General features: G+C 38.2%; 2 long non-coding RNA genes across 2 annotated transcripts in view; one reads left to right on the top strand and one right to left on the bottom strand.

Annotated features, from left to right (window-relative positions):
* LOC118765665 overlaps window positions 1–5,608 on the top strand; it is a 17,403-nt gene extending 11,795 nt beyond the window's left edge. The window contains exons 3-4 of the long non-coding RNA XR_005001533.1: window positions 1,540–1,542; window positions 5,542–5,608. This is a non-coding gene — a long non-coding RNA (uncharacterized LOC118765665). The remainder of the gene's footprint in view (window positions 1–1,539; window positions 1,543–5,541) is intronic.
* LOC118765666 lies at window positions 5,488–12,921 on the bottom strand. The gene is made up of 3 exons (XR_005001534.1): window positions 12,911–12,921; window positions 9,165–9,174; window positions 5,488–5,609 (listed from the first exon to the last, which is right to left on the bottom strand). It is a non-coding gene; the product is annotated as an uncharacterized LOC118765666 (long non-coding RNA).
* Window positions 12,922–13,299: the final 378 nt, after the last annotated feature.

The following is a 13,299-nucleotide window of genomic DNA, read 5'->3' as shown; positions in this document are numbered from 1 at the left end:
TCAACCAAAGCTACTCACAAGGCCTGAGGCTATAGTAGAAGACACTTGCCGAAGGTGAATTCATAAAGTTTAAACATACAAAAGAACCCATTACACTCTCAGAGTGGTTGGCATTAGGAGGGGCATCCAGCTGTAGAAAATCATGCCAAATCACACTGGGGTCTGGTGCAGCCTTCCAGCTTACGAGCCCTGGTCAAACCAGCCAATCCATGCCAGCATGGACAATGTACATTAAATGATGATGATACTCTGCTTTAAAAGTTTATAAATTTGTACCTTTATCTGTTAAATAAAATTATGTTCTTTACTTCATTTAATTTTAATTTTCATCCTACAAACATTATATTGTACACATGGACCAGTTTGATTTATTTTAAAGATTTTTTAAATGAATTGGTGAACATCAAATAGACCCTGCTTTAGGAATGCATAAATTTGAATATGTTAAATACAATTTAGTTCTTTTGTATTTTTAGTATATATCTAGATTGTCTCCAGAAAACTGGAAAATCCAGAAATCCTGGCCACATCTGGTCTCATGCTTACCGTATATTTTGTCCTGTGCTGTATTGATGGTAGGTGGTCAGGTAGGTAATATGTTGAAGTGGACAATTGTGGAATCAATGTAGAGTGATGAGTGAAGTGTGTGTGTGTGTGTGTGTGAGTGAAGTGTGTGTGAAGTATAGACCTGTGACATGTCATTGTGATAAACCATCGTATATTACAATAAGTAATTTGCAAATTGCTGAAGTGTTCTTTTGTCTGGTGTTGGTTAGTGATAATGGAGAGAGTGTGATGGTAGTGGAGGTGATGTTGGAGGAGGAGATGGTGGTGGAGGTGGGGAAGGATAGTGGGGAAATTGTAATGTTATTGTTGTTGGTGGTGGCAGCGGTGGTGGGTGTGGTGGTGGTGGTGGTGGTGGTGGTGGTGACAGCGATGATAATGGTGGTACTGGTAGTGATGGTAGTGGTGGTCACGTTGTTGTGGCACTGATGCTGGTGCTAGTGCTGGTGCTGGTGCTAGGAGAGGTGCTGGTGGTAGTGGTGGTGGTGCTGCTGATGATGGTAGTGGTGGTGGTGGTAATGGTAGTGGTAGTGGTGTGTGGAGACCAAATAAGTGGAGAAACCTGGACAACCATCAGCTTTAATATAAAAACTCACCTTTACTCTCTCTTTATCTTTCTAACTTTCTTTCTCTCAATCTTTTTCTTCCTCTCTTACTAGTTATCTATTTCGATTTCCCTCTCTTTCATTCCCACCATTTTTTTCTCTCCATCTCTCCCTCTCTCTCTCTATTTCTCTGTCTCTTAGCTTAAATCTATGTGGGGCAGGCCTGGCTGTGTGTTTAAGAAGTTTCCTTCCCAACCACATGGTTCTGGGTTCAGTCCCACAGCATGGTACTTTGGACAAATGTATTTTATCATAGCCTCAGGTCATCCAAACCCTTGTAAGTGGATTTCGTAGATTGAAACTGAATGACGCATTTAATGTATGTTCTCTTTTGTTTATAATTATTTAAATTCTTCTTTAGAGAAAGGAGCTGGTTTTCAACAAGGATACAAAACTCCATCATTGGGATGTAGATCACAATAACAATGTCACATATTTAACTTGAGAAAAGTTTTGCATATCTGTACTGTTCCACTTACAAATTGCATTTGTAATGTGCGAGTTAGTTGGTTGATTTCTTTTTCTGAAAACCCTAGCTTATACTTAGATTGTCACTTAGACATTTACTCACAAAACCATATGATTCAATTATCATTGGTTTTAATGTAGATTTATAATCTGTATACAGAAGCAGAGGTTTCAAAGCAGTTGTCCATAGTTATCCTCTTTCTCTTTGATTTTCAAAGAGATGTTCAAATCAGCAGGACAGCTGACCTCTGTGGTGGTACATGCTTTTTCTTGTGTGTCCCAAATAACAATACCTGGCCTGTTATGTTTATACTTCACATGTTTTGATGAGAATGTTCCACCAATCTGTTGATTTTTTTTGTGTACGAATTCAATAACAGAGGGGGTTCTCTATATTTATTCCAGGATAGTCTTTATTCCAAACAGCATTGTATGTTGTTTCTGTGAAGTTGTGTCATATAGGGAGATAGTACTTTTATGATATGCATGTTATGTATGTATGTATGTAGTTGTAGTTTGTATGTATGTAGTTGTAGTTTGTATGTATGTATTTGCAGTATATATGTATTATGTATGTGTATGTATGTATATATATGTATATGTGTATATGAATGTGTGTATGTATGTATGTATGTATGCATCATCATCATCATCATCATCGTTTAACGTCCGCTTTCCATGCTAGCATGGGTAGGACGATTTTGACTGAGGGCTGGCGAACCAGATGGCTGCACCAGGCTCCAATCTTGATCTGGCAGAGTTTCTACAGCTGGATGTGTATATGTGTGTGTATGTATGCATGTACGTATATATGTATAAATATATGTATGCATGTGTGTGAGTGTGTGTGCATATGAGTGAGTGTGTGCGTGTGTGTGTGTGTGTGTGTGTGTGTGTGTGTGTGTGTGTGTGTTTAAGTAATCTACCTATTACTTAAACTAGTCCCCAGTACAATATCTCCAACTCCCCTATATCCAGTTGTTTCTTGCAAACACTCTAGCTTTGTTGCCCACACATTATCCATTTTGAATTGGAAAATTGGCAGAATTCTCTTTTATTACATCGTATTATTCAAGACTAAAAGTTGGCTTCTTTGTGGCAGAACTCTTTAGCCTAGCTTAACCTTTTGATCTTGTGTGTGTGTGTGTGGTGTGTGTGTGTGTGCGCGTGCGTGTGTGTGTGTGTCTCAATGCTTCTCTCCACCACCCCCATATTTTTTGCACTGCCACTTATCATCTCCTCCCTGCTAACTCACTCCTATTTCCTTCACCTCTCCCCAAACTGATATTCACCACTGACCATGCCTTGTTCCCCTGTTTGATTTTCACTGCATCACCTATATCTCTTTATCCCTACCTCTTACTACCTGTCATCTCACATTCTTGCAAACTTATCTGATCATCCATTTCATCATTTCTTCTGTCCTTATCCCCCTCACATTCACCCTCTTCTTCCTTGGTGGTACATCCTACCACCTCATCACTACCATCTTTTCTCCTTTCTCAGTTGGGGTAGCCTTGTATCTCCTCTGCACCAAGACACTTCTTCCTATCCCTCTATCATACTCTTGCCTCTCAACACCAGGCATAAACCACTTCCTTCAGTACTACACTTCACTCATCGAGGGGTCTTGTCTCGTGAGCTACTCAGTAACTTCACTGGTACTGGTAACACGAAAAAGCACCCAGTACACTCTGTAAACTGACTGGTTTGGGGAAGGACATCTAGCTGTAGAAATCCTGCCAAAACAGACATTGAGCCTCAAAGCAGTTCTCTCATTTATCAGATACCTTTTGAACTACCCAACCCATGCCAGCATGGACTACACATGTTAAATGATAATGATGGTGAAGATCTCTTCTCCTCTTACAAAAATTGGTTCTAATCTACCTATTACTTAAACTGTCCCCCAGTACAATATCTCCAACTCCCCTATATCCAGTTGTTTCTGGCAAACACTCTAGCTTTGTTGCCCACACATTATCCATTTTGAATTGGAAAATTGGCAGAATTCTCTTTTATTACATCGTATTATTCAAGACTAAAAGTTGGCTTCTTTGTGGCAGAACTCTTTAGCTAGCTTAACCTTTTGATCTTGTGTGTGTGTGTGTGTGTGTGCGCGTGCGTGTGTGTGTGTGTGTCTCAATGCTTCTCTCCACCACCCCCATATTTTTTGCACTGCCACTTATCATCTCCTCCCTGCTAACTCACTCCTATTTCCTTCACCTCTCCCCAAACTGATATTCACCACTGACCATGCCTTGTTCCCCTGTTTGATTTTACTGCATCACCTATATCTCTTTATCCCTACCTCTTACTACCTGTCATCTCACATTCTTGCAAACTTATCTGATCATCCATTTCATCATTTCTTCTGTCCTTATCCCCCTCACATTCACCCTCTTCTTCCTTGGTGGTACATCCTACCACCTCATCACTACCATCTTTTCTCCTTTCTCAGTTGGGGTAGCCTTGTATCTCCTCTGCACCAAGACACTTCTTCCTATCCCTCTATCATACTCTTGCCTCTCAACACCAGGCATAAACCACTTCCTTCAGTACTACACTTCACTCATCGAGGGGTCTTGTCTCGTGAGCTACTCAGTAACTTCACTGGTACTGGTAACACGAAAAAGCACCCAGTACACTCTGTAAACTGACTGGTTTGGGGAAGGACATCTAGCTGTAGAAATCCTGCCAAAACAGACATTGAGCCTCAAAGCAGTTCTCTCACTTATCAGATACCTTTTGAACTACCCAACCCATGCCAGCATGGACTACACATGTTAAATGATAATGATGGTGAAGATCTCTTCTCCTCTTACAAAAATTGGTTCTAATCTACCTATTACTTAAACTGTCCCCCAGTACAATATCTCCAACTCCCCTATATCCAGTTGTTTCTGGCAAACACTCTAGCTTTGTTGCCCACACATTATCCATTTTGAATTGGAAAATTGGCAGAATTCTCTTTCATTACATCGTATTATTCAAGACTAAAAGTTGGCTTCTTTGTGGCAGAACTCTTTAGCCTTGTTGAACCTTTTGATCTTATTAGCTTTTGGAATCATAGGCTTCTTTCTTGCAAATCTTTATTCTTATTGAAGGTCTTTTAATATGGGAAATATGGTGATATATCTATGGAATTTGAAACCTTTCTAACACTTGCAAATCAATGTTTAATAATTTCTCTCTTAACTGCCTCCATTGCCTTCTCAACAACTTTCTGTGACTTTCTATATTTGTTCTTCATCAGTCAATGCCCTTCTTGGATATATCATTCACTGTTTGATTATTAATACCAAAAAAATTAAACTATTTCTTAATTGGACCTAACTCATAGATTCTAGTTGACCACTTAGTAACCTATAAATTCAACAATACCTTTTTATCTCTCAGCAGTTTTCAGTGCCATCTTTTATTAAATTGAAGTTACAACTAAAATATGAATTCATATATGTACAAATATGTAATACCGGCACAGTCGTGGCTGTGTGATTAAGAAACTTGCTTCCCAAACATATGGACTTGGTTTCAGTCCCACTGCAAGACACCTGGGACAAGTATCTTCTGCTACAGCCCCAGGTTGACCAAAGCCTCATGAGTGGGTTTGATAGACAGAAACTGAAAGAAACCCATCATATTTAAAAATAAATATAAATTAATCGTTATTACACTCCACTGTTGTGATTCTAGATTTTCAGAAGCACAGTGATGTTAAAATATATCTTAAACCTAACTACTATTTTTTTTTTTTTGACAGCTGAACCCCTGCAGAGTGCTTACTGTGAGTGGTGTTTGATTTTATATATATGGAGGTCTTTGGACCATGCTTGCATTTCAGGAAATTCCCGCTGGCTGAAACCCGCAAGATAACAGGATCACTTACAATCGATATCTAAAGAGAGACAATCCCCTATTGTTGACATTGAGTAGCAAGGTCCTTTCCTTCTCCATATTCTAGAGAGGCCACTCACTAGAGGCATTCAGCCAACAAGTTTTGGGATCTGATGAACACTGTAAAGCTAAGCACTTCATGAACGTGAAACCCAGGGTAATTCTATAAACCGGCTTTATCTAACTTTATATTTCTGGGTTATTATAAATGTCTTTATATTTTTGTTGATAGAACCCGTTCATCCCAATAATTAATTCCTAAGGAGAAGCCTAATTTGTGATTCCAAAAGGATTATTTTTCGCTTTGTTTTGAATTAAGCTTGGAAACAACTTGTAGAGTTTTTATTGGATATATCTACCAACTTGGAATAAAGTAATATCTGCACTTCTATTTTTTACCTTTCCTTATACTTTATATGTGGAGGTGAATGGCTTAGTGATTAGGGTGTCAGCATCATGATCGTAAGATAGTGGTTTCGATTCCTGGACTGAGCGACATGTGTTCATTTCACGTTGCTCCAGTTCACTCAGCTGGCAAAAATGAGTAACACTGCGATGGACTGGCGTCCCATCCAGCTGGGGAACACATACGCCATAGAAACCAGGAAACCAGGCCCATGAGCCGGGCTAGGCTTTAAAAGGGCACATTTATTTATTTTTTTATACTTATCAAACACACATACACAACATATGTGCTTTGCTTATTTGCTGGTAGGCTGTGATTTGACACAATGGAGATGACTCTATCTCAAAGCACCGGGTGTTAAAACACCTGAAATCAGATAGGCAAAACAACTCACCTCAAGTCTCATTCAGAAACAACGGACATCGATGTTTAGTCATTTTTGTGGCTAATCAACATCATGTACCTGAATCAAACCAGAGGTGAAGTGAATTACCTGTCTATGACTATATAGAAAATAGTGTAAAAACCATTTGCTGGTATGCCACAATGACGCATATATAACTCTTTTACTTCTTTACTTGTTTCAGTCATTTGACTGTGGCCATGCTGGAGCACCGCCTTTAGTCGAGCAAATTAACCCCAATTCTTTGTAAGCCTAGTACTTATTCTATCAGTCTCTTTTGCCGAACCGCTAAGTTATGGGGACGTAAACACACCAGTATCAGTTGTCAAGCGATGTTGTGTTCCCACACAAACACATACACACACATATATATACATATACATATATACAACGGGCTTCTTTCAGTTTCTGTCTACCAAATCCACTCACAAGGCTTTGGTCGGCCCGAGGCTATAGTAGAAGACACTTGCCCAAGGTGCCACACGGTGAGACTGAGCCTGAAACCATGTGGTTAGTAAGCAAGCTACTTACCACACAGCCACTCCTATGCCTACATATATAAGAGGAAATTCAACTATGAATTAGAAGTAGAACTAGTGTTGCAAACATTATATATATGCAATGGCCTTCTAAATAATTCCCATTTACCAAATTTACTTAAAAGGTATTGGTCAGTCCAAGGACATAGTAGGAGACTAACCCTATATACCACACAGTAGAACTGAATTCAACAAGAAATGTCTTAACAATACAACCAAGCCTACACCTATGCAATTTTTTTAAATGGTTTCTGTTTTTGTTTTTTCATTCTCCTCACACTTATCTATTATGTTTGTTTTATATTACATAGTCTCACAGGAATGTTGTTGTCCCTCTTTTTGTCCATATTTTACAGCTTTTTACATTGGCTTTTATTTCATTCAGTTCTATATATTTTCTCGCCATACAGTACATATTTTATACAGGCCTTTTTTGGTTCAGTTACAGAAGGCCCCAACCTCTCTGTATATAATCATTCTGTGTTGACTTTTGCAGTGGTGTATTCAAAAAGCAGTCATTATTTTTTCCTTGTTTTCCTCTCTAGTCTTGCTAATTCACTTAGTTTCCAGTGGAGAATACTGTAAGTTATTACATGAACAGCATGAGAATATAATGGTAACCATTAACAATAACTATGGCCTGTTTTTTTTTTTTTTTGGCATTCAGCTGTTTCTAGTATTAATCTATAACATCTTTCATATTCCTCTCTAACTTTTTTCTCTCATTTGCGTATGTGCTTTTTCAACTATGTCGGCTTCCTTAATTCCTAATTCTAAATATACTATATTTAGTACATTTTTTATCTGTTTCATTAACTAACATAGTATTACCATTTTATCATCATTATCATTATTATTATTATTATTATTATTATTATTATTATTATTATTACTATCATCATCATCATCATCATCGTTATTATTATTATTACTACTACTATTATTATTATTATTATTATTATTATTATTATTATTATTATTATTATTATTATTATTGTTATTATTATTTATTGAATTTTCTCTCGAAAGACCAAATATCATGTCGATTTCCCTCCTGAATCCATGTACACTGTGTCATTGACTTCCCAGTTATTTTGTCATTTGCAGCATACATCACGATGATTCATAAGCAGGAGACAGTTTGGTGCCATTCTATACCAACATATATATATATCTATATCTATACTCAATTTTCTCTTGTTTTTCTTTCATATTCTCAGCCTTTCACTCAACTCATTTCAGCTCCATCATTCATACACAGTAACATTAAGCAACCAGCAGAACCTACTGTGTTTGCTTTAAATTTTATTTTTCCCTCAACACCTCTCACACCTTTAATCTTCGTGTTTTGTAACCATAAAGTATTACACATTATAGGTAAACATCATAGAATTTGACCTTCTTTCAGAAAGAGAACTCCTTTGTTGCCAGCAGAGATAATATATCGCTGACCTTTGTTCTCCCTGTTCCTACTCAGACTGCAATATCAAACATTGACACTTCCAAGATGGTAGTAGACTTTGTATTCTTTTTTTAGAGGAGACTTTGGTTTTTACTAGATTTCCTGTTGTGCCACATAAAAAGTACTGTTGCTGATGCTGCCACATAAAAAGCATTGGTGATGGTGCCATGTAAAAAGCACCCAGTACGCTCTGTAAAGTAGTTGGTATTGGGAAAGACATCCATCAGTAGTGAGAGAGTAAGACCACTTCTAAGACCAATTTCTTTCTAAGAAACATCTTGAGTTTGGTCTCCTCATTGTAGTGGCGTCTTATAGGGCACCTAAGGCCTGCAAGGGACTTGCAGGTCATTTCACATCAACCACAAGCCAGCTCCAGCTCCCCTGCAACAGCATGACCATCTGAATTCCCTAAAGTGTCCTCTGAATGGCAATTGCTTGTACTGTAATATTAAGTATAAATGTACTGTCACAACTCAACGTTCTCACCAGGCTAGGGTAACTTCAAACAATGCTACCTAGCACCACTGAACTCCTTCTTAGCTAAGGCTTCAAAACAATCTCCTTCCCTCACCACCCACATACACCACCTAGGGCATATTCTATATCATGCCCTGGTCTATAAATCCCTTACTATGCAAATCATCCCTCCACTTATTCCAACCCATTCCTCACTCTGTTCTCTGTAAACCTTTATATTTGTAAATATTGCTCGGAAACACACGTTACACACATGGTCACAATACACTGCCTTGAATCATTTTAGCTTCACTGGGGTGTTTGTGTATATATATTTAACTTGTCTTGCAACTTAGTTGGTGACCCCACCAATGCTGGTGCCACATAGAAAGTTGCTGATGTTGGTGCCATGTAAAAAGCACCCTATCCCCTCTGTAAAATGGTTGGCATTAGCAAGGGCATCCAGCTGCAGAAATCACGCCAAGGCAGACAATGGAGCCTAGCTCAAATTTCTGGCTTACCAGCGCCTGTCAGACTATCCAACCCATGCACTCATGGAGAACAAATGTTAAATGATGATGATGATGATGATGATGATGATGATGATGATGATGATGATGATGGTGATGGTGCTGATGGTGATGATGATGATGATTATGATGATGATGATAACAAAGAATACAAACTGTCAATAGGCCAGTTACTGCAGTATTTTTCCTGAGATAGTATCTCGTATGGTCTTGCTGTGTTAAAAACTTGATAAGTATCAGAGAGAACTGAAAATTCATCCCAACAGCAGCCAGATAGAATTCCAAATGCATTTGGGCATTTTTGATGTATACTCACGGCCAGCTACATGCTTGTACAAGAATTTGCAATCTCCAAAAGGATGAAATGCATACATTCATGCATACATAGAGACAGACAGACAGACACACACACACACACACACACACATACATGTATAGATACTCTTTTACTCTTTTACTTGTTTCAGTCATTTGGCTGCGGCCATGCTGCAGTATCACTTTTAGTTGAGCAAATTGACCACAGGACTTATTCTTTGGAAGCCTAGTACTTATTCTATCAGACCCTTTTGCCGAACCGCTAAGTTACGGGGACGTAAACACACCACCATCAGTTGTCAAGCGATGTTGGGAGGACAAGCACAGACACACAAACATATACACACATACATATGTATATACATATATACAACGGGCTTCTTTCAGTTTCCGTCTACCAAATCCACTCACAAAGCTTTAGTCAGCCAGAGGCTATGGTAGAAGACACTTGCCCAAGGTGTCACGCAGTGAGAATGAACCCGGAACCATGTGGTTGGTAAGCAAGCTACTTACCACACATCCACTCCTGTGCCTTAGACAGATAAATATATGTATATTCATTTGTATATACATATATTTGCATATACATTGAGCTCCCTCTCCCTCTTTCTCTCTCTCTCTGATTTTCAGTCTGTTTTTCTCTTTTTCTCCCTCTCTCTCTTTCTCCCTCCTCTCCCTCTCTCTCTCTTTGTCCTTCCTCTCCCTCTCTCTCTCTATATATATGTGTGTGTATGTGTGTGTGTGTGTGCTTGCATGTGCATATTGTATAAATGTGTGTGTGTGTATGTTACATATATATATATATATAGAGAGAGAGAGAGAGAGTCTGCCAAAAAGCTGTATACACTTTTCAGGGAAAGAAAAACATGTAGAAATATTTTAATGCTAGATTTATTCCAACATCACAAGATTAATACAAGTTACCTTTAACCTTTTTTTGCCTTTTCTTGATCTTTTCCAACATAGTCGGCTTTTTAAAAGAAATCTTTTTTTTAGCCTAATTTTAATAAAAGATTTTCAAAAAGTTTTTCATTTTGAAAATACTGTCGATTTTACTGTTGGTAAGGTGTAATACTGAAAATGTTAGAGAGCTCTTGGTCAATTGTTGATGTATGAAACAGTCAATGAGTGTTATTTTGAAATTAAAAAAAACTGGAAACTTTCTTATGACTTGTTGATGCTGTTGTGAGCAACTACCATAAAATGGCATGGGTACATTTCTCCAAGCAGCAGTTTACTGAAATAATAAGTGTCTGGAAGCTAATGGCCACCACTTTGAGGATTTCTTGTAATTGGTAGAAGTTAAAAGTAATTGTATTGATCCAGTGATCATCATCATCATCATCATCGTTTAACGTCCATTTTCCGCGCTAGCACGGGTTGGACGGTTTGACCGGGGTCTGGGGAGCAGGGACTGCCCCAGGCTCCAGTCTGATCTGGCAGTGTTTCTACAGCTGGATGCCCTTCCTAACGCCAACCACTCCGCGAGTGTAGTGGGTGCTTTTTACGTGCCACCTGCACAGGTGCCAGAGGGGTCTGGCATCGATATCAGAATAAATTTAGTATTAAAATATTTATACACGTTTTTTTTTTCTTTTTTTGAAGTGTTTATGCATTTTTTGTTCGTTTCTTTTGGCAGGCTCTGCATCCAGTATACTTCATAAGTTGGCATTAGGAAGGGCATCCAGCCATGGAAACCATGCCAAAACAGGCAACTGGATCCAGGGCAGCTCTCTGGATTGCCACCTCTTGTCAAACTGTCCTACCCATGCTGACATGCAGATTTTAAAACTCTTTTAAATCGGATTTTAAAACCCTTTTGCATTCATATTATTCTGTTAAATGTAATGCTTATTTACTCTTTTACGCTATTACATGTTTCAGTCATTTGACTGAAGTCATGCTGGAGCACCGCCTAAAAGGGTTTTAGTCAAAGAAATCAACTCACGGACTTGTTCAGCATAAGCCTAGTACTTATTCTATCAGTCATTTTTGCCAAACTGCTAAGTTACAGGAACATAAACACACCAACATTGGTTGTCAAGTGAGGATAGGGGGACAAACACAGACACAAGACACACACATAACATATATACGTATATATATATATATATATATATATATATATATATATATTATCTATATACATATATACATATATACATATATACATATATACATATATACATATATACATATATAATATATACATATATACAAGAGACCAATAAAATAAGTACCAGGCTTAAAAAATATGTCTTACTGTGCTTACTCTGGTATACACCACATATATGTATACATATATGTATATATGTATATATGTATATATGTATATATGTATATATGTATATATGTATATATATATATATATATATATATATATATATATATATATATATATATATATATATACATATATACATATTACATATATACATATATACATATATGTATACATATATGTGTGTGTATACCAGAGTAAGCACAGTAAGACATATTTTTTAAGCCTGGTACTTATTTTATTGGTCTCTTTTGCTGAATCACTAAGTTATGGGGAAGTAAATACACCAACACCTCTTGTCAAACAGTGGTGGGGACAAATACAAACACAAAGACTCCACCCACCCACCTACACACACACACGCATGCACACACACACATACACACACACACATGCACACACATACACACACACTCTGAGATTTCCTCTACCCTGTTCCTTTCTTTCCAAGTATCTCTAGTTCTAACTCTTCCCCAGTTACCTTTTCCACTGTCAGCACAAAGCATTCTCTCCCCACCACACCTTGCTAATTGCTCTTTTATATCACCTGCCCATTCCAGTGGTCATTTGTGATTTGCAATCATCAACTGACACCATTAACGACCAACCAGCTTTCTCCCTCAGTCCAGTTGTTCACCTTGTGCAGCCCAATGAGATTTACCTGACTCCATTCTCTCCATCCTCTACATATTTCACTTTCAATGCCCCATGTCTCTCTACCATGTGGCAGTAGACATCTTCTACACGTTTCATGCAATCTATTTTTACATAAAGAGAGAAAATGAAAATAATTAACACACCTCAATCAGAATGTCTGACTATCATCATCATCATCATCATTGTTTAACGTCCATTTTCTGTGCTAGCACAGGTTCGACGGTTCGACCAGGGTCTGGGAAGCCAGGAGGCTGCTCCAGGCTCCAGTCTGATCTGGATGCCCTTCATAACACCAACCACTCCATGAGTGTAATGAATGCTTTTTACATGCCACCAGCACAGGTGCCAGGGGAGGCTGGCAGCGGCCACAATCAGTTGGTCAATTATTTGATCAACTGAGTAACTGACTCATTGGATTACTGTGTAAGTGGCTGAGTATTCCACAGACATGTGTCTCTACTGGAAAAGTAGTTCTCAGGCAGAATCAGCTAAACTTTTAAAATACAGATACGATCCATCCAATAGGCTCCCATACTGTTTCTATTCATCCTATTTCACTTACAGGATTTGGGTCAGCTTTACAGCAATAGAAAGTGATGGCCAAGGTGCCACACAGCAGAATAGAAACTAGGACCTCATGATTGCAAAGCAAACTTCCAAACCATTTGGCCATACTGCACCTACGGTAGGAGAAAGTTTTCATGAAAACTGAATCT

Source organism: Octopus sinensis, linkage group LG12, assembly GCF_006345805.1.
Source record: "Octopus sinensis linkage group LG12, ASM634580v1, whole genome shotgun sequence".
In the NCBI taxonomy this organism is placed as follows: Eukaryota; Metazoa; Mollusca; class Cephalopoda; order Octopoda; family Octopodidae; genus Octopus; species Octopus sinensis.
The sequence above is the reverse complement of the archived record's forward strand: the minus strand, read 5'-3'. Positions and strand labels throughout refer to the sequence as shown.